Consider the following 20,904-nt stretch of genomic DNA (forward strand, 5'->3'; position numbering starts at 1 on the left):
TTGAGCGCTGTCTTCTGGAACAGGTCTTAAGTTCAGCTAGACAGCAGTCAGCTAGACACAGCTTATAGGACAGGCATACTTTGTCTGGTTATTATAACTCACAGGTATGAGATACGGGTAAGACAGCCAATGAATTTTCCCCAGTAGCTGCTCCCAGCACCACACCCCTGTCATGAAGCTGCATCTCCCCTCTCCCCACCCCTGCCCCATAGAGAAATTCGTGGCCATCAGTGACATAAGGGCAATGCCCCAAGCCTTTCCACTTGTAAATGAGAAATCCCTAACATCTCAGACCAAGACAATAGGAAAAAGAGATGTGATCACAGTCATATAGGCCCCAGACAGACTTATCCATGCTAATGAGATAACTAAAGGCCTGAGTGCATAGCCAATAAGCTTCCATTCCCAGACATTTCTTCCAGCAAAAATTGTTTAATCTCGAGACCACTCACCCTGAGAAGTGGGTATGATTTTATGCATCCATTTCCCGCCATGACAATAAATTGTTTGAAACCTTGGACTGTCTCTTTTCTCCAAGATCCACCATGAGGAGCCATGAAGAAGGCCTTGGCCTCCAGAGCCACAGCCTATCTCCTGAACTTCCAGCCACAACCACCACCAGTCAACCACCGGCAAGCCAAGGACTAGCCCCACTGGGACATGTCAAAGCTCCCCTTTTCCCTTCAGCCCCGACTAGATGCAGCTCACTCAGTCTCCATTCTGTGTTCTTCTGCAACTTTCAGCGGTGCCTGGATGTCCAAGAGACTGAGAAGCCTATGGCCTTCAGGCCTGGGGAACCCAGAGCAAGCTCTGGCTTTCCCCCATCTCAGACTGTGCTTTTCCAATCTCAGAGCAGTGTCTTGGTGCTTCCCTATAGCTCAGCACCTGTCCTGGCCTTGGTGTGGGGTAAGCACAGTCAAATGCCATGTGTTCCACCTCCCCAAGTGGCTGTGCCCAGTGACAGAGCAGACAGGTCAACAACCCGACAGACTAGTTTGGTTTTTATTATGTGAATAATCTTGAGAGCATAAGAAGTAGTAAGTATGGGTATTATTTCTCCCCAAAATATTATGATCTTAACTGTCCAAAGAAAATCATACAATATGATCAAAAATATACATGCAGAAAATATATAAGCATGTGTGATTACATGCCCTAACTTCATAGTGAACTTATGTATAAAAGTTAGTAATGCTAATAATACTATGAATACTAGAACATAATCAGAAAAAAAATCTCAAACTTCTTTAAAAATGGCCAGGTGCTGAGTGTGAGTAGTTACTGACTTTCTGACTTAGAATAGAGATTAGGCAACATTCTTGATCTCTTACATGATTTTCAAGAAGGATGAAGTTCAATTCAATAATAGTTCAGAAAGTGATGATGGCCAAGAAAAGGAATGAAAAGAAAAGTGTATTCAGAATATAGTACTTAAAAACTATAATGGAAATTGAATTGCAATGAAAGGAGTTGTGTTATAATAGAATATGAAGAACATATAGACACTGAATTTTGTATATTTTAATTATAAATGCTAGTTGTTTACTATCTATAGTTGTGATATATTATGAATAGATTTATAAATGAACATTTAAATGGATATTAAACACTCTGATTCTACAATGTTTTATTACATTTAAGCTATAATGATACAAACTCATAAAAGAATTCAGTGGATTAAATAAGCATTTATTTTCCTCTTGCAGGCTAGCCAGACTTGAATGGCTCTAACTGAATGTATGGGGCTTCTCTGGGGTCATTCAGTGCCCCCACAGTATTCCAACTTGTCACTTCCTCACACTATGGATTTTGTCCTTGTTTCACTATTACCTGCTAACCCTTCACTACAGCTGTGTTTTACTCTGTGTAAAGGGAAAGACACAATATCGGATGCTCTACTTCATACTTTAATATTATCTGTAAGCTACACAGATCAGTTCATCTTCTATCCAGGAACCCAAAAGCATGTCTATTGTGTTAGCTTGCTGGAGTTGCCAGCAAGGCAGCAAGTCCCGGGTATGGACACCTGTAGTCTCATGACTCTGGAGCCTGGAAGTCTGAGATGAAGGCATCTGTGAGGCTGGTTTTCCTCAGACCTCTCTCCTTTGCTTATAGATGGCTATCTTCCTACTGAAAATCTTTAGTCGATCTTTTCTTTAAATGTATCCGTGTCTGAATTTCTTTTCCTCCTGAGGACACCATCATTCTAGATTAGGGCATACTCCATGATCTCACTTAACCTTAATTGTCTCATTAAAGACCCTGTCTCCACATGCAGTGACATTAGAGTTTAATGTGTGGATGCTCAGCTCATACCATCTAGCTTCCAAGAAGGCTGAGCTGCAGCTGCTATGGACACATGGAACCAGGTCAAACATCTCACTCAAAGGAAGGAAAGGTCAATAGCTATCAGAGAGCAGTTAGCAGGAGCTGCACTTACATTGGAATTCACATTGTAAGGTCAAGTTTCCACTAGTTATTTTGTCTAGAAAAAAAGAGAAAAAGAAATGCAATTGATAGTAAACCTCAAATTACTACACCCTCTTAAAAATCTGGTTTAAATGCAAAACCTAGTTAAAATAAACTTAATCGTAGGAATAGAAAGTCCATGTAAAGTATAAAAATATGACTTTATACAGGAACAGACACAAGTATTTTAAGATATTGGAGTCAATTAGTGGTTTATTTCATTGTTTCCTGAATGGTTGGTTGATTGGCTGTTTTGTTTTCTTGGTGGTGGTGGTGGTGGTGGTGTGTGTGTGTATGTGTGTTGGGGGGGGTGGGAGGCAGGCAGGCAGGCAGGCAGGCATAAACAGAGATTTAAGACAGTGTCTTCTCTGTAGCTCATATTTTTAGCCCAAAATGGTCTTGAACTTGCAGCAATTCCCAAATGGTCTAACTTGAGCTGTTGTACCCAGCTGTTAATTAGTATTAAATGGGCCATTCATGAAGAGAAATCTGTTAATTGTATCTTTCTCCTTTCACTGTTGTGTTTTAAATCAAGAAATAAAGAAAATAAAAGCATTTTGATAAGTGAAACGAAAACCCTGCAGTTGATGCAAACTTACTCTATAAGAAATGTACAAGCATATGTGGCTTACAAAACTTGTGTGCTGACGAGAATGGGCGATGGTAAACAAGACTGGAATTATTAAGCAGAAGAATTTCTCACTAACTTTTGGTTCTCATTTTGTAGTTTAACAAATGCTCATTGTATACAATGTATTGTTTTAAAATTCTCAGTAAGGATAAGTCTAGATTATAATTCAAACCCCTCTAAATAACCTTCCATTCCTTTTGCTAATCCCCATGGCAATTCTATACTGGGAAAACGTAAGCGTGAGCACAGTTACAAATTGTTAATTTGTAAAATTTATTTGAGTGGCTACCTGACAGTTTCTTTGTGCTGTGACTCATGCTTGGGTGCATGCCAGGAGCACCCTTAGCCTTTGCTTTTATACTTACAGAAATAAAACGGGAGCATACGGCACTTTTACTAAGAAATATTGTGATTAAAAAATAGTTATACAGCAAAATACGGTTGCAAACACGTAGTATCATTCATGGCTAATGAGTTAAAAGGATACCACAGTGCACATATAAATCACTATACAGTATCTTGCAGTTTATTTAAATTCATTGGGCCTCATTATAACTGAGCTATGCACCTTTAGGTCTGACTTGATTAGGAACTCGATAGCTCAGAATAGCTTTTAATTCAGAGAAACACAGCCTGACCTTTACCATAATCCTGTGTGAAACACACTATAGTTTAGACATTAATAATGCTGCTACCTCTTCTTCATACTGGTGAGATGCTACTTAAAATTTGGTATTATTAGTTAACAGGCCCAGGCCAATACATCAAAACCAAATTACCCTTCTGTGTATAACTACAGTACTTAATTCTGTGTTCTTCATCTCTCATAACTATTACTTCCTCTTTAAAAATGCTAAAACCCAAAATGTAATAGTGTCATGTCATAGCAATATGTCACAGATACATACTAAAGGCACTCTCCCCTGCTCCCTGTGGACAGCCGTTGCATGCAGTAAAGAATCTGTGCTTCATGATATACGTTTTAGCAGCCACGGCACTGCTTGTCTTTGACCTTTGTCTCTCGAATTAAGAATGCCATTTCTTTAAGCCACCATTCAGCAAGTTGACTGGTACAAATAAGTGTTCCATACCACTCTGTTCTGATGCAGTAGAAAATATAAATACAAAAAATTTAGATGCACAGCTTCTTTTAAAAAGTATTGTACTGACTGCTGTTTAGTTTAGTGAACAGGGCAAGCAGTGAAGTCACACATTTCCATCTTTCACTTAATCTAATGGATCCTCAAGGCTCCGAATGAACAATAACAAGCCTGGACCACATATGTCTACTCCTTTCTTTCCTGTTTCAATCCTTAGAGAAAAAAATCTTTGATTCTCGCTTCGTGTGTGTGTATGTGTGTGTGTGATGTGTGAGTGTGTGTGTGATGTGTGAGTGTGTGTGAGTGTGTGTGTGAATGTGAGTGAGTGGATATGTATGTATGTGTGTGATGTGTGAGTGTGTGATGTGTGAGTGAGTGTATGTAAGTGGGTGTGTAAGTGTATGTGAGTGTGTGTGTGTATGTGTGTGTGAAGTGTGAGTGGGTGAGAGTGTGTATGTGTGAGTGTGTGTGTGTGATGTGTGAGTGTGTGTGTGTAAGTGTATGTGAGTGGGTGTGTGAGTGTATGAGTGTTTGCGTATGCGCGTGATGTATGAGTGTGTGTGAGTGTATATGTGTGTGAGTATGTGTATGAGTATGTGTGTGAGTGTGTGTGTATTAGTGTGTGAGTGTGTGTCTGTGTGTGTGTGTGTGTGTGAGAGTGTGTGCTCATATCATGGTGCTGGCAATCAACCTGAGCCTAGCACATGCCAAATAGGAGCTCAACCACAGATCTACACCTGCAGACCTAACAACATTTCTAATAACGTCATGTCAAACACCAACTATATAGATTTAAATATTATATATTGGTTTTCTACATTAGAAAATAAAATATAATCCTTTGACACATCATATTTTCAAAACTAAAGATCTCTCTTTTTAATTGGTCTGTGGTGTGGTCTTGTCATTCCGTGCTCCAGCCCTCTTTATAGATTTCTTTCTTTGAGTGAAGATTCCAATTTTGAAAAATCAGACATGCATAGCATCACAAGATATTAAGCAAAACAGGAGTCCACCTGCTGTGGGTAAAACAATTGTCTGAAATAGAAAGCAAATGCAGGACCTTGGGATGGTGCTACAACCTATGCTTGCTTTTCTGCCTTGCTTTATGCCTTCAATGTCAGGTCATGACAAAAGGCAGCTGGCAAAAATCTGAATACTATAACAAAGACAAGCATAGGCTGGCTTCCTTTCAAAACCTTCCAGAGAATGGATTCTCTGCTTCCTTCAGTAGTTGATGAGTGGCAGTTAAGGAAACAGCCGCGCTTAGCTTCTCCTAGTTACGAACTTTGCCTTCCTTTGGCAGTTGTCTCACACAGAAATGGTGACCACACTGGGGTATGTGGTCCCATGCTAAATTACCCTGCTCTATCGGGTTTTACTAAACAAATCTTGTGAGAAAGAGTGAGCTAAAATGCATTTTTGATCTAAAATGTCTTTATTTTTATCCCTTTCCATTTGATTGAGGATATTTTCAGATTTAAAAACAGATTATAAATTGGATGATTTTTGATATTGTTGCTTTGTATAAGTTTTGTGTATGGATTATCTTGGAGCTCCCAGCACTGACATTAAGCACAGATTTATTCTGATTCTAAACATTTTTGTTGGTGATCCTCTCATGCTACACTAATGCAGCAAGCTTTATTACAGTGTCCACCGTAACATGTTGAAGTATCCTAATGCATGATGTAGGTGGGTCTTTCTGCATTCTTTCTTGAATGTAACACTAGGGGACTCTTTACTCTAGAAATTAAATTTCTCCCATTGTGAAATTTTTTTCTATTTCTTTGACAGTTTTCTCAACTTCTAGAGTTTGAATCCTAACGTAAGACAAAATGAGACAAGTTATAGTGCTGTATAAATAAAATCTCAGGATCAATACGGCAGCTCTTCATTTCTTACTGGTATTATCAGTACAAAAGAGACCAGCTCAGACTGGTTCCTGGTTTTGAACATCATATGCACAAAATGATATATAATAAATCGTTTTATCTTTTGCACTATTATTTTTGTGATACTCAACAATACTACTGCATGCAATATACTGGTTTTGTTTTTATTGCTGTATTTCAACTGATTTTAACAATATAGTACATTTTGTTTATCCACTTAACTCTTGTTGGACGTTTAGAGCTCTCCATTCTTCAGGTAGTTTGGATCTTCACCTTTAACTTCCTCTCTAACTTGCTTTATGTTATGGTATTTCAGAAGAGTCACAGGTAACTAACACAGACAAAGCAAATAAGTTTATTGATTTATATTAGCACATTTTAATCATCTACCTGTTTCCATATCACTGAGTCTCATATTCCAATGAACACTCATAAAACCAAACTGTGGAATATATTAGATGCATCACTTGATCTTAACCATAAAAATTTTAATGTTTCTAGTCCACTTAGTGTGATCCATTGCTTGCCCAGTGTGTCTTAAAATACTGTGTTGTTCTCTATCACCTGCTGTCTCCTTACAATTCTTCCTGGTCCTCCTTCATTTTTTTTTCATCCTGTGATGGTGATGATGATGATGATGATGATGATGATGATGATGATGGTTACTATCACTACCATTGTCATCATCTTAGAGGTGTTTGGATGGAAAACCATGTTTTCTACCTTCATCATTTGATTTAGATTCATTGTTGGTTCTATTTGCCATAAGACAAATTACATTCCAGAAGCAAAACAAAACAAGAAATGAGCTATTCTTCTTAAGAGGAGGAAGTAGCTAAATAAGGAAACAAACCTTGCTGGCAAGCTTTAGAAATATGATTGAATGGTTTTTAGCAAAGCTGAGAAAATGGTTCAGACCCCAAGCCTGGGAACCCAACCTCACCTATCCCTCGTCTGCCCTCCTATATGTTGTTAGCATCTTTATTCAACCAATAGTTTTAAATTAAGGAACAAAGTTACATAGCATTACTTTGCACATGCAGTTTCTCTCAGCCCTGGGAGCAACCAGGCCTTGAAAGTATTTTCTCTGCATCCATCACCAATTTGTCTGTTCAGTGTGTATATTTGTACTTTGCTCTGGCATGTTTCAGTTTTGTCTCCCTTCATGCTTTCCCTTGATGTCCAGAGTGAGTACAAGCTGTATGACAAACAGCAAACATAACACACATGATTGCTGTAGTCTTGTTGACTACACCTGAACAGGAATGACTCTAGGAAAGAACACCCTCCCTTTACAAACTCATCTTTGGCCAGTCTCCCACTCCCTTATCTGGCCCTGAATTGAAAAGGTAATAAGAGATTGTCTCTCTGTATACTCTCCATACTGAAATATCCAGCAGTGGCATTAACTAGAAGCTCATCTTTCTCAGTGCATGGAGAAGTTGCTAGTTTGAATTCTGTGATAAAAAGCTAGTTGAGAGTCAAGTTTACAGAGCAAGTGAAGAGAGCAGGGGACACAGAGGAAAACTGGAGTAAAAGAATATGTTTTCTTTGAGAGATAAAAGACCTAAGAGCTATTTTGCTAAGTCAACATTTAACAGGGCTGTCTGACATCTCTTGAAATCTAGCAATATTTTCTTTCAACATACTCCAGCAGCAATTTTCTTTATACTCCTTAGTTGAAACTAAGGTTCCTTGTGTTCAAATTATCCCCATATTAGTCTATATTTTATGTATAGTTATATGTTAAATGTAGGAAGGAGCAAAAAGATATGAGAAATAGAGGGAGAGCAGAAGGGAAGGATGAAAGAAGAAAGCAAAAAAAGAAAGAAAGAAAGAAAGAAAGAAAGAAAGAAAGAAAGAAAGAAAGAAAGAAAGGAAAGAAGAAAGAAAGAAAGAAAGAAAGAAAGAAAGAAAGAAAGAAAGAAAGAAAAGGGAAAGAAAGAGAGAGAGAAAAAGGCATACCCTGCAAATAAAAAATGCTGTCCTGTTGACAGAATAGCTTTAGGAATGTCTGTAAAGATTATTTTTATCCTTTCATTTGGTAAGCATCTACGTTTGTTCCATTTATTACCGATTGTGTATAATGTAGCAATAATCACAGATATAGACATATCTCTTAATATTAAAACTCTATAAGTCATTTTCATCAGCCTAAAAAAACTATATTCCTTTTTAGGCATAATAAATAAGCCTAAAAATTATAATATAATCAATCTAAGATGGAAAGGAATTGCTTCTTTGCATATTATTTTGAAACATGACATTACTTTGAAATTATTCTTGGGGTTTCTTCCAGATCTGCTTCTGTTCAGCCTTTGTGTGTCCTTCTTTGTCTATAACAGTATACAAAAAAAGTCTGCCCTTTCAGAAATACAAGCTAAATAGAAAGGTCAAGATTATTACATTTGGGAAGAAAAATCTAGGCTTCAACTTATGATAAATGTTGAAGAAATGATTATGACATAGATTAGTTGGAAGAAATACCATAAGACAGATGTAAAACTCTAAGTTTCAACATTTTGTATTTAGAATTGTAATCTTAGGCAGATATTATATTTATTGTGTGGAATATGCCCACAACACAAACTTTGAGCTGCACCAAACTCTGCGTGTATACCATTAATCTCAAGAGTTATTTCTTAAGTTTTTTGCAATCTGTTCTAGGAAATGTTTATAACTTTTCTACTCCCATAAACAACATTTAAAGTGTGACTTTGATGATGAAAATGCTATTTGTTCAATGAAATCATCACTTTAGTCATGTATTCATGCATAAATTTTTAGTCCCATAATCAATAAATCTTTAAATGTATTCAAAAATTAATAATATGTATCTGTCAGGTTTAAGAGCCTTAAGTTTCACATTAATTTTTAACTTAAATTGTGCAGATTTGTCCTGACTAAATGATTTGATTGATGAGGTTAACTCTCAAGAAAATCAATTTGATTTGATGTACTTAACAAACAAATCAATTGTCATGGGGAAAAAAATACTACTTACTTTAAAACAGAAAAAAATAAAAATGTATTCCCGTGGTGATTGTCCAGGTTTCTTATGTTCCTAAAGCACAGTATGCTTTTGCAGAATTTATTTCTTTTGAAAGAAGGAATTAAGTCATGCCAAGCTCATCCTATATTCAAATTTCTGAAATTTAATATTTCAATGGATTTTTCCATATACAATCATATGTAAAAATAATGTTCAGTGCTTATGGAATAATCATCATCTGTCATCTATATGTGTCATTATAACTGCTCTGATGTGATTCTTATGCCTTTGGCCACTTATAAACATATTTACCTGTGAGTACGTTACATGACAGACAGAAAGAAAGAAATGCAGGTGAATCACGTCAAGATGATCAGAATGTTGAAAGTATCCCTTGAAGTGTTTGAAAATTAGCCATACTCACTTATTTTAACCTTAGTCCAGGCTAATCTATTTATGAAGTGACATACACCAATTCAATGTTACAATCTATTGATTAGTCTCTCATTGGAGGTCACAGGAACTATTCTCAAAGTTTTCACAATGACCTGTGTGTGAACAGAAAAGCAAGATTTGTGTATTGTTATAGTCTTCACTGAAATTTGTTCAAGTGAAGGGCCTGTCTTTATGCCTTTGTGACCCACTAAACATTAATTATCCTGGTAGAGAGATGCAGCTGTCGGTGTCAAGTAAACCAGTGGAGCTTCAGAGTTCTCAAACTCTGTTGCCATGGACAGGAAATAGGTGTCCCCAGATTGACTTATTTCTGAGCTCAGAGATATTAAACTCTTAGGGGTATTCTGAGTTTGTGAGACTTGCATTTCATGACCTAGACCAACCTTCCTTCCACTGACTCAGTTCTAACTGGCAGTGTCTGGTCTTTCTCTTTAACTGCCTCCCAGGAATGTGTCATGCCCTAAGGCTATGTTGGGTTTAAATTCTGATTCCCTGTCTTCTAGCTGTTTCCTGTTATCCAGCACACAATCAGTTGCTCATTCTCAGACATGGATTCTATCACTTACTGACCAGAACTGACTCTTTTTCATCAATTAATTTATTTATTCACTTTACATCCCCATGTCAGTCACCCTCACTCCTCCCAGGTCTGCCTCACATGGGCCCTCACTGCAAGACTACACACAGCCTCTCCCCCTGAGGCCAAACAGGGCAACCCAGTTAGGGGAACTATATTCACAGGCACTCGACAGAGTCAAGATTAGTCCCTGTTCCAGTTGATGGGGTACCCACATAAAGACTAAGCTGTACATCTGCTATATATATGTAGGGGCCTAGGTCCAGCTCTTGTATGTTCTTTGGTTGGTGGTATAGTCTCTGGGAGCCTCCAAGGCTCCATGTTAGTTGACCCTGTTGGTCTTCTTGTGGCTTCCCTTATCCTTCTGAGGTCCTCAATCCTTTCCACAGCTTTTCTACAAGGATCCCCAAGCTCGATCTAATCTTTGGCTATGGGTCTTGGCATCTTTTTCTATTGGCTGCTAGGTGGGTCTCTCTGAGGACAGTGATACTAGGCTTCTGTCAGCAAGCATAACAAAGTATTATTAATAGTGTCAGGGACTGGTTCTTGCCAATGGGATGGGTCTCAAGTTGGGCTGGTCATTTGTTGGGCATTCCCTCAGTCTCTGTTGCCATTTTGTCACTGCACTTCTTGTAGGCAGGACAAATTTGAGGTCAAAGGTTTTGTAGGTATGTTGGTGTCCTTATCCCTCAACTGGGAGTCCTACCAGAGGAGGTGGCCACTTCAGGACCCATATCACCCACTCTTAGGAGTCTCAGGTACAGTCACCCTCAGACTCTCTGGAACCTCCCCCAAACCAGGTCTCTGGCATGTCCTGGAGATACCTGCTAACCCCTGCAATTTCCATTCAATCCTCTCTCTCTCTCTCTCTCTCTCTCTCTCTCTCTCTCTCTCTCTCTCTCTCTCTCTCTAGCTCTCCCTACACCTCATCCTCCCATCCCCAAGCCCCATACATGCATTGTGAGACTGAGACTGTTATAAAAGAGAATTCCCACAGCAGTTGGCTCATGCCTTTCTAGCTTCTGCCATGTCAAGATAAGACATTCCTGTGCTGGTAAAAATACAGTATCCTAAGAGGATATTCAATCCAGCCTTTGCCAGGCAGCATACCTGCTGTTCCCTATATCTTGAACTCTTCACTCCAGAACTTTGAGAAATAACTTTTTTATTGAACTATTCAGTTCCAAGTATTCTATTCTGGCCATATGTGCTAAATAAAACTGGCATACAGATGCTTTCTGGAGTAAATAAGAGTATGTTGCTAAACTATTATAACTATGTTGAAAAATATGACATAGATAGAACTTGTAGAAGTAAAATAGAAAAGACAAAAATATTTTTTTATTTGTGTAGATAAACTATTCTTTATGTTAATAATATTTGAGAATAAACATATTTGAAAACATATTTATTGACTTATACCATTTAAGATCTGCAAATCAAAGTAAATAGGAAATTGCAACCTTATATCTAAGCCATGAACATTTGGAAATTTTTTAAAGTGTCCATTACTGAGATCTCCAAAACTCTAAGACTGTATATACAAATAGAGACTAATACTGTATATACAAATAGAGACTGACCTTTGTTATGCTTCATTAGGAGAAGATATGAACATGTCTGTAAAGGCAGAGCCTTGGGAAGCCTTTCTTGCACTTTTGGTTCCCATTCTTACTTCCCAACCCTCTCTCCTCTGATCCTTCTACTTCTTAGCTTCTGATGAGGTTGTGGGATATTGATTTCTCTCTGATTGACATTCTCCCTGTTAGGATGAGGCAATGGCCTCTAGAAGCTGGGGAAGAGGAAAGTAGCCTTGCCAAAAATATTCTCTGATGACTCATTTATAAGACAAATAAACCTCTTCACTGATACATTGAACCACTTCCTAAAGTTTAGCTCCATACACTATCTCACTGGTAAAGAACAGCTCTGTTACCCCATCCTGCCTGAAGATTGCAACTGTTTTTTAGCATGACTCTGGAGTTTACTCTGATGAGAATGTTTCTGTTAATGTCCTCATCCTTTCTAATAATTGACTTCTTTTATCCCAGGAACTGAGCAAAACATTTTGGAGGGAGCAGAGCTGGCTTTCTTCCTACAATCTTGCCCTTGCATACAGCTGCCTCTATCTTATTGTCTGTATGATACATGGTGGCTCAGTTTCATTCCCAGTCTATTCCTCAGTGAAATATTAATATTTTTCCAGACAGAAAGGAAGCAGCAGAATAAAGGATGTAGGTATACCTCAAAATCGACAGTTTTTTGATAGATTCTGCAAGCAATTGCCCTTGTATTACTTTGTTTTGTTTCAATGGGGGAAGCTGTGATAATTTTCTCATCATGAGTAAGTGAATTAAAGATATATAACTTCTTTTATAGCATAATGTTGCATGTTGTTTGATAGGATGCTCCATAAAACACTGTCTAATTTTATTAATGTTAAGACTAACATTAATTAAGGTATAGGAAGTGAAAATCTGTACACATGAATGAAGTGAACACTACTAATCCTATGAACATTGACTGTGAGTTTCATAAGTAAATTTTCTTATATATATATGTGTGTGAATATATTTGTATATTTATTTACTTACTTCTTATTTATGTGTATGAATGACATCCTCACTATCCTAGCCTAACTACATAAATCTAACAAAGCATACATTAATATTCAGAAATTTGACTGCTTAAGATAGCCCTTTAACATATCACTAATTTTGTATGTCAGAACTCTGGAGTCAGTCCAAGAGGTGCCTTGGTCCACATTCTGAGAGGTAGCCATTATGGTAATTGCCAGACCTGTGGTATCATCAGTGGCTACTGAGAAAATTTTATCCATGGAGTTGTTTAATTCCTGGAGAATTCCTTATTCCCTTGCAGAAGCAGAGAGTCTTTCTGACTCCTACCTTTTTCCTTGAAGTGCTTGCCTAAACAGGTCACGCTGCTTCAGCATTTTCCTTCTGGTAGGTGATGCTGAGGCAGTGACTAGAGGAATCACAATTTTACCTGCAAAAAAAAAAAAAAAAATGTTTTACTTTGTCATCTAATGGAACTTTATCAATGACATTCACAGCTCCTATGTACCCTCAAGGAGAAAGAATTAAGCCATCTTATCTTTCATGGGAAAGAAATTGTGGAGCCACTGTAAGTCTACTTTCTATATGGAAAATAATCAAGTCACTTTAATAGTTCAGCATCAGAATTTATAGCAACCATTCATTGTTGAAGCTTGCCATGTGTTGAAGCTTGCCATGTCACCTTCTTTTTGACACTGTAAACACAGTGTCTTAATTTTTAACCTTTTAATGTATTTCACTCTGATTTTCATCTTCAGTTTTCCCTTCTCCTCCATCAGAGTCACCCTCCCAGTCAAGTCCCTGGTATTAATTTCTCCGGCTGTGATCTGGAGCTGCTGAGACAATCTCTGGAGAGGAAAAAAACATCAGTGTTTTCATGATCTGGCACCATGCCTCTGCCCTCATTAGTGAATGCAATTGTGCATATTAAAGAAATAAATCATTCTAGTGAGTACTCCATGTCAGAAGTTCCTTACTTAAATAAAATTAAAATTTTAACTTGGAATTTCTAAAAAGAATTTTTTAAAGCTTTATTCTTCTACTTATATTTGAAATGTGGAACAACCTGTCAAGATGGTATTTCTTTACTTGAGAGAGTCCTTTTCATCAGTGAGCAAAGTTAAATTAGGAGAGAGGCTGGTTAAAGTCTATTGTCTACATCTTCTCCATTCTGATTTATTTCGTTTCTTAGATTCAATTTATTTCTTTCAAATTATCTGACCAAGATAGGTGATAATTTCTCTACCCTGTGCCACATCTACCTTTGTGATATCTCCATCTACTGAGTTGGATTCTGAAGGACTGGCTCATTATTGCTGTGATGTTCTTGTACTCGGACTCTCTAACATGATGCAAAATGTAGTTTGCTTGACATATATTCACTAAATTGAATCGAATTGTTTTTCCTTTAACCTACTGCTTGAAGCTCTTCCATGCATGACCAACTGAGATTTCATTCTGTTGCTCATTCCAGTGGAAGAGACTCATCAGCCTTTGAGATTTAACATAATGCAACAACTCATCCCATCAACTTACTCTCCGTATTACTTACTTGCTGCTGTAACAAAAACTTGGCAAAGGCAGCTCCATAATGGGAGACTTATTTTGATTCCCAATTTGAGGCTACGATCTATCATGGGGGAAGAAGTCAAGGAACAGAATCCTGAAGCAGCAAGCATGTTAAATTTGCAGCCAAGAAGTGCAGAAAGATAAGTGCTGCTACTCAGCTCCTCTTTCTTCTTTGTATTCAGTCCAGGACCACAGCCCATGGAATGGTGCCATTTACATCTAGTCTGGGCCTTCAAAATTCAACATATTTAATAGAAATGCTTTCACAGACATGCCCTAACATTTGTTTCCATGGTGACTATTTTTATACTTGTGTGTGTGTGTGTGTGTGTGTGTGTGTGTGTGTGTGTGTGTGTATCCCTGTGTGAGTTTATGTGTTCCACGTGTATAGATGCCTGTAGTAGCCAGAAATTGTTTCCTCTGAAACTATAGTTACAGACAGTTGGGAGCTACTTGGGAACCAAACCAGGGTCCTCTGCAAGAGCATGGTTGCCCACTGTGCCATCTCCCTGGCCCTTTCAAGGTAATTGTTAATCCTAAATTGACAGTCAAGTTTAGTCATCACTCTCCCCATCCCACAAGTGGGAAGCCAGTGGGAAGCAGTTCCTGCCTTTACATGTTCAATTAATTCTTTTGTACATCACAGAGGGGCCTTTTATGTTACTCCAACCACTATAGCTTATGTATGCTATAGTTCTAGTATTAGATTTTATGCTCCTTTAGTGAAGGATATTTGCATTTCCAGCAGGTTCTGATACTCACCATAGGCATTAGGTGAATCTAAAGACTTTGTAAATTATGGACTATGAATTCTGTCTTCTATAAACAGAGAAACTATTCTGTACCGCTGCTTCTAAGGCATGTACCACAGTGGGTTTGATTCTGTCTCTACTTATCCAACATCATCTTTGCCTTTTCCATTATATATAATCACAACTCAGTTAATGAACAATTATAAAGTATATTCCTATGCCAAATAAATATTGTAATTCTAAGCACATGTTATAAAACTTAAGCCAAGTAATTTTAGGTGTCTTTGGCATGTAGTAATAAAGACACTAAAAATGCATTAGGATAATGTTTCATGAGAAGGGGAATAGGATGTATGGCATAAATAATATTCAAAAGAAATTATATCACAGCATTTTATTTCAAAATACTTCAGTTTTATAAATTTTAATCTGATATTTTGTTATTTAATTTAGAGAATATTTATAGGATAATTTTAATACTAACTTGTAATTTTCATTTTTACCTCTGTTCAGACAGCTGCTGAGTAGTTTCCTTGTGTTGACCTTCTGATGTCAGATATTTAAATTTTGTTTGCTTTCCTTATAGGGAACATTTAAACATTTAGCTTATCTAAGATGCAATGACCTGAATAACAGAAGCAAGAAAACTGCTAATTTAGAGATTGTAAATGGATAAACCTTGTAAATGGATTATGTAAATTTAAACATAACAAATCAGCTTTAATTGTGTAGTTAATAAACTCCCACAATTTAACTTTGAACTTTTCAAGTGTTGGGTTATGTTTTATTCAGTGTCAAATATGCATAAGCCGAGGGGTTATAAAAAAAACAATTTAAAAGTTTTAACATTTTTAGACTTATTCTTCTGCTGAATATACAACAATTCTATGAATTTAGTAGCCATGTTTGCCTTAACCTATTTTATTTAAATTCTTAGAAGAACTTGGCTTCCCACTAAACTATAGACTTCTTAAGCAGAGACGTGTGCCTTGATATTCATTTCTCTTTCCACTTTTATGAGTTGCAGATAGGATAGTCAATAAATGTCCAGTGAATCAAATTGTGTGGTGCTTCAGAGCCAAACTACAATTTTTCAACATGATTACTACAGAGAACATATGGAGCATGAACCCTGCCCTAAAAATTCTCATCATCTCTCTCATTACCTGTTAAAGCGTTTCATCATAGTTGGAATCCTTTATGTTAGAGGCTGGCTGAGGCCTGAAATAAAGAATGAAAATGTGATAAATGAGCACTTATTGGTCATTAACTATCCTGATTAGAGCAGCCTGCCTCTCAGACTGAGGGTCAGCATTAAGAAAAAAAAACCATCCTTTAGAATATTCTCCTGATAGGAATGAAGCTGTTCATTATCTGATCATTAGGGCCCATGCCAAATAAAACACATCTCTCACAAAACCTGAGTGGTAATTGTCCATTTAGTCACTGGCTTAAACAGAAAGCGACGGTAGAAAAGCAATGGTATGCACTTTCACAGCCTTAAGATCCCATAAGATCCCTAAGTGCAGCTTTACATTTGATGCTGACAGAATAACCCAGAACAAGCAACAAAACCATGAAGATCAATTCTGACAGTTGATATGTGCTATTCACCATATATAGAAACTAAAAAGTCATTGGTAAAACTAAAATTTGCAATTGATTTTTACATACTACTTTGCTTTCCTATTGAAATAGTCAATACCTTCACTCAAATACTTGAAAAATAGGCTACTAAAAAAAAAAAAAACAGTGGTCTAAACTAAAACATTTTTATATATAGAATTGGTGAGTAGATGAAGCAGAGTCTGAAGTTGGAGACCCAGGAGAAGACTAAGAGGAACAACATGAAAATGTCCAGAAATAGAATGACAGACACTATCAGAAGCTATCACTAAAACATACCAAACATGCTTTTGTGAGAACTATAAGGTCAAGTCAAAGGGATCCATATTCAAAATAGACAACAGATATTGGTTCTGAAAGCTCTCAGAAGATGAGGAGAGGAATATGAAAGTAATTTATCCTAGTAGGCAACAGGCTGTTTCTTAATGGGGTGGTGGTAGGTTGTTTTTTGTTGTTGTTGTTTTGTTTTGTTTTGTTTTGTTTTAAGATTAGACTGATTCATCCCAGACACTCATAGAGAACATTGGATCAAAAACGAAGAACAGGTTATTGGAACCAGACCACAGATCAAAGGTAGAAAATGGTAAAGAAAGAATAAAACCAAAGATGATTAAACAAAATGTCTTAAGATAAGTTTTGAATGACCTTTAGAGGTAACATATGAATCAAAATTTGACAGAAAAGCACAATAGAAATCCAGGTATTGAAGGAAGAAAAAAGTGACTTAAAACCATCAACAAATGAGAGAACAGATGATTCTCAGCAACTCTAGGAACAGGGAAAAAGTGCTCTGAGACTAGATCTGTGGAAGAAAGCTTACCTAGCATGTTCAAACTCTGAGGGCAATGCAGCATGAAAATCAAAGAAAGCTCTCAATGTCTTTAGCCAGGTAAGGTATGGAAAGACCAGTACTCTTTAGAACAAAGCATGGAGAGCAGAGCTGATTTGCATAAACACCAGGAATAGGCAGTGGAAAGAAATCAGGGTAACCTTGTGGACTCTCATTTGCAATGGTTCTTCTTGGGCTAAATTGACATAGTATCAAACTGTCCTCCTTCTATACCCAGCAGTTGGTGCAGCTTTTATGCCACATCAGAGATATTTCTTTGTGTGGTAAATAGTGGTTTGATAGTGGTTAAGGAAGAAACTCCTCAATCTACAATCTTTCTTGCCTGCAAGATGTTCTGGAGTAATGGTGACACAGGACTTGTAGAAATAACTGACAAATGTCTGGTTTAAATTAAGGTCATTTCCATGATAGGAAGCTCATGACCTACACTTACAGGATGGCCTGGAACTAGAGACTACGTAGCCAAGATACTCTGACTAAAACTAAACATAATTAACATAAAAATTAATGAACTGTCACTGAATGATATTTTGCTATACTTATAGATCAATGCCCTGTCCATTTATCATGAGGAAGGCCTCTTCCTAGAACAGATGTGAACAGATACAGAGAGCCACACCCAAATGGGATAGTGTCCATGTTTCTTTTTCTGTAGTCTGCAGTGAAGTTTTGGCTACAGGAAATTGTTGTAAGAAGTGTTCTAGACAATAAAATAAGAGATTAAAAAAGGCCAGATCAGCAGCCAGGACAATACTTGCCCAAATGCTGCAGCCTTATTATTTCCCAGGAGGTCCTCAGTGACCAAAGACACAGGTGAGGGTGAAGCCATAGAAAGACCAGCAGTCTCTACTAACCTGGACACCTGACATCCTGAACCACCAGCCAGGCAGCGTATACCAGCTGGTACGAGGCCTCTGATAAGAAGAGAACAGCCTGTTCTGGCCTCATCAAGTGAACAAGCACCTAACCCTGAGAAACTTGAGGCCCCAGGAGTGGAGAGATCTGGCAGGGTGGGGTTGGGTGGGGGTGGGAACATGGAAGAGGAGGAATAGGATGAGGAACTGTGAGAGAGGGAACCAAGGCAGGGGGAAATGACCTAAATGTAAATAAATAAAATAATTTAAAAACACGTAAATAGTCTATGCTTCAACTCAAAAAATTAAAAAATAATAAAAGGTTGAAAAAAAATGAAGAAACTCCTAACTGGCCAAAGTGCAGAGAATAAATATCAAAGGAACTCTTAACCACAAATAGGATGTCTGTGAAATACACACACACACACACACACACACACACACAGAGTCCATAATTTGAGGGACCATTGTGGAAGAGATGGTAGAAAGATTTTAAGAGCCAGGGGACCAAGACGATTAGAATAAAACAGTGTCATCAAGACATGATAGAGCTGTTACACTTGTGAACTCACAGGAGCTGGGGTTGCCTGCACAAGACCACACAAGATCAAGCCAGTCAGGATTCCAGCACAGAGAGAGAAGGAGGGGCAAGAGTCTCCAACTAAACTGAAGAATTAAGGAAACTTGATAAGTGTTTTGGGGAGTGAAAATATACTTTAGCCTTGTTGCTCCTGGTAGGGTGACAATACTATAACAGACTTAACCACACACATAAATATATGGTCACACAATTCAACTCAGTTATTAGATAAGGAAAAGAAGAACAGAAAGTTGTATGGGTGGATCTAGAAAGAGTTAGGGGTAGGAGTGGGTATGAATATTATGAAAATTTATCATATGAAATTCTTAATAAATTTATAAAATTTTTACCTTTTAAAATATTTTTTCTATGCTGGGCAGTGGTGGTGCACTCCTTTAATCCCAGCACTTGAGAGGCAAAGGCAGGTGGATTTCTGAGTTTGAGGCCACCCTGGTCTTCAGAGTGAGCATGAGTTCCAGGACAGCCAGGGATACACAGAGAAAACCTGCCTCAAAAAAAAGAGTTTTTTTCTTCAGTCTTTAGGCAGTTATATAATTCTGATCACAAAGTATTTGGTCCTAAATTCTTATGTAATATATATTCTTACATATCATATATATTATACATTATTATATATATAAATCACCAATACATAACACTTGGAAGAAAAAAATTTGTGATTTCAAAATATTTTGAAATCTTTGATATGAGGAAAATATCCTGTGTCTTGATTGTGACACGGCTTGATTATACATGCCTCTTGATTATTCATTCATTAAAACCTGTAGTTAAATATGTTAATTTTTACTATATATAAATTATAAGTTAATGAGTTTGGTTTTAAAACACATCAAGAAGTGTGTACTTTGTGTATTAGTTATGCACCAAAGTAAAAAATAAAACAGTGGGCTAAAGTTATAAAAGTATGAATAAAGTAATAATTTCAAAAAGAACAAATATTTGAATATCCATATCACACTGTACCTTGAACCCCAGTAAAAACTGCCAGTAATAATAGTTATCTTACTAACATGCAGGTCAGTCAGCCTTATGGCAAAGAAGTTAAATTTTTAAACAAATAAGAGAAAGAAGACTATCCAGTTCATAGCAACTAAAATGTAGTACTTAAGTCACACAGTCAATATTTGTTTAATTGCCTTGGATTTTTTATAGAACAATTATATATTTCTGAAATTTTCCTATATAAAACAAAACTTTCATTGAGGAAACCTAAACGATTAAGATTTTATATCTTTATAACTTTTGGTAAATAGAACTTGTAAAATGCACATTAGTAGAGACTTTGAGATAGAGTAAAACCTTTGCATAAAAGGGGTGAATCATCACCATTTCTGAGATATGTGTGATTTCTAAAGAATAGCTGATCATCAATCTTTCCCCAAAATCTTCTATAAGAATCCCCATGCTTTGTCCAATGTTTAGCTGCTGGGTGGAGACTCTAACAGGACAGTTAGGCTAGACTCCTATCTACAAACATAACAGGATTATTAATATTATCAGGGATTGGTTCTTACCCATCAATAGGTCTCCAGTTGGGCCAATTATTGGTTGGCCATTCCCTCAGTCTCTGTTCAATCTTTGTCTCTACATTTCTTTATACAGGACAAATTTGGGGTCAAACGTTTTGTGGGTAGGTTGGTTAACTTTTCTCTGGGGGTCCTGCCTGGTGTACAGGAGGTAGCCTCTTCAGGTTCCATATCCCCTCTGCTGTGTGTCTCAACTAAGGTCACCTGTATTGACTCCTGGAGCCTCCCCCATCCCAGGTCTTTAGCATAGAAATTCTACAGAAAGACCAATGAAGTCAACTAACCTGGGCCCTTGGGGGCTCTTAGAGACTGGGCCACCAACCAAAGAGCACACTTGGGCTGGACTGAGGCCTCCAGCACATATTTAGCAGGTGTTCTGCTCAGACTTCATCTGGGTCCCCCGACAACTGAAGTCTGCTTAACTGGGCTG

The sequence above is a fragment of the Arvicanthis niloticus genome, chromosome 29 (assembly GCF_011762505.2).
Source record: "Arvicanthis niloticus isolate mArvNil1 chromosome 29, mArvNil1.pat.X, whole genome shotgun sequence".
NCBI classification, from domain to species: domain Eukaryota; kingdom Metazoa; phylum Chordata; class Mammalia; order Rodentia; family Muridae; genus Arvicanthis; species Arvicanthis niloticus.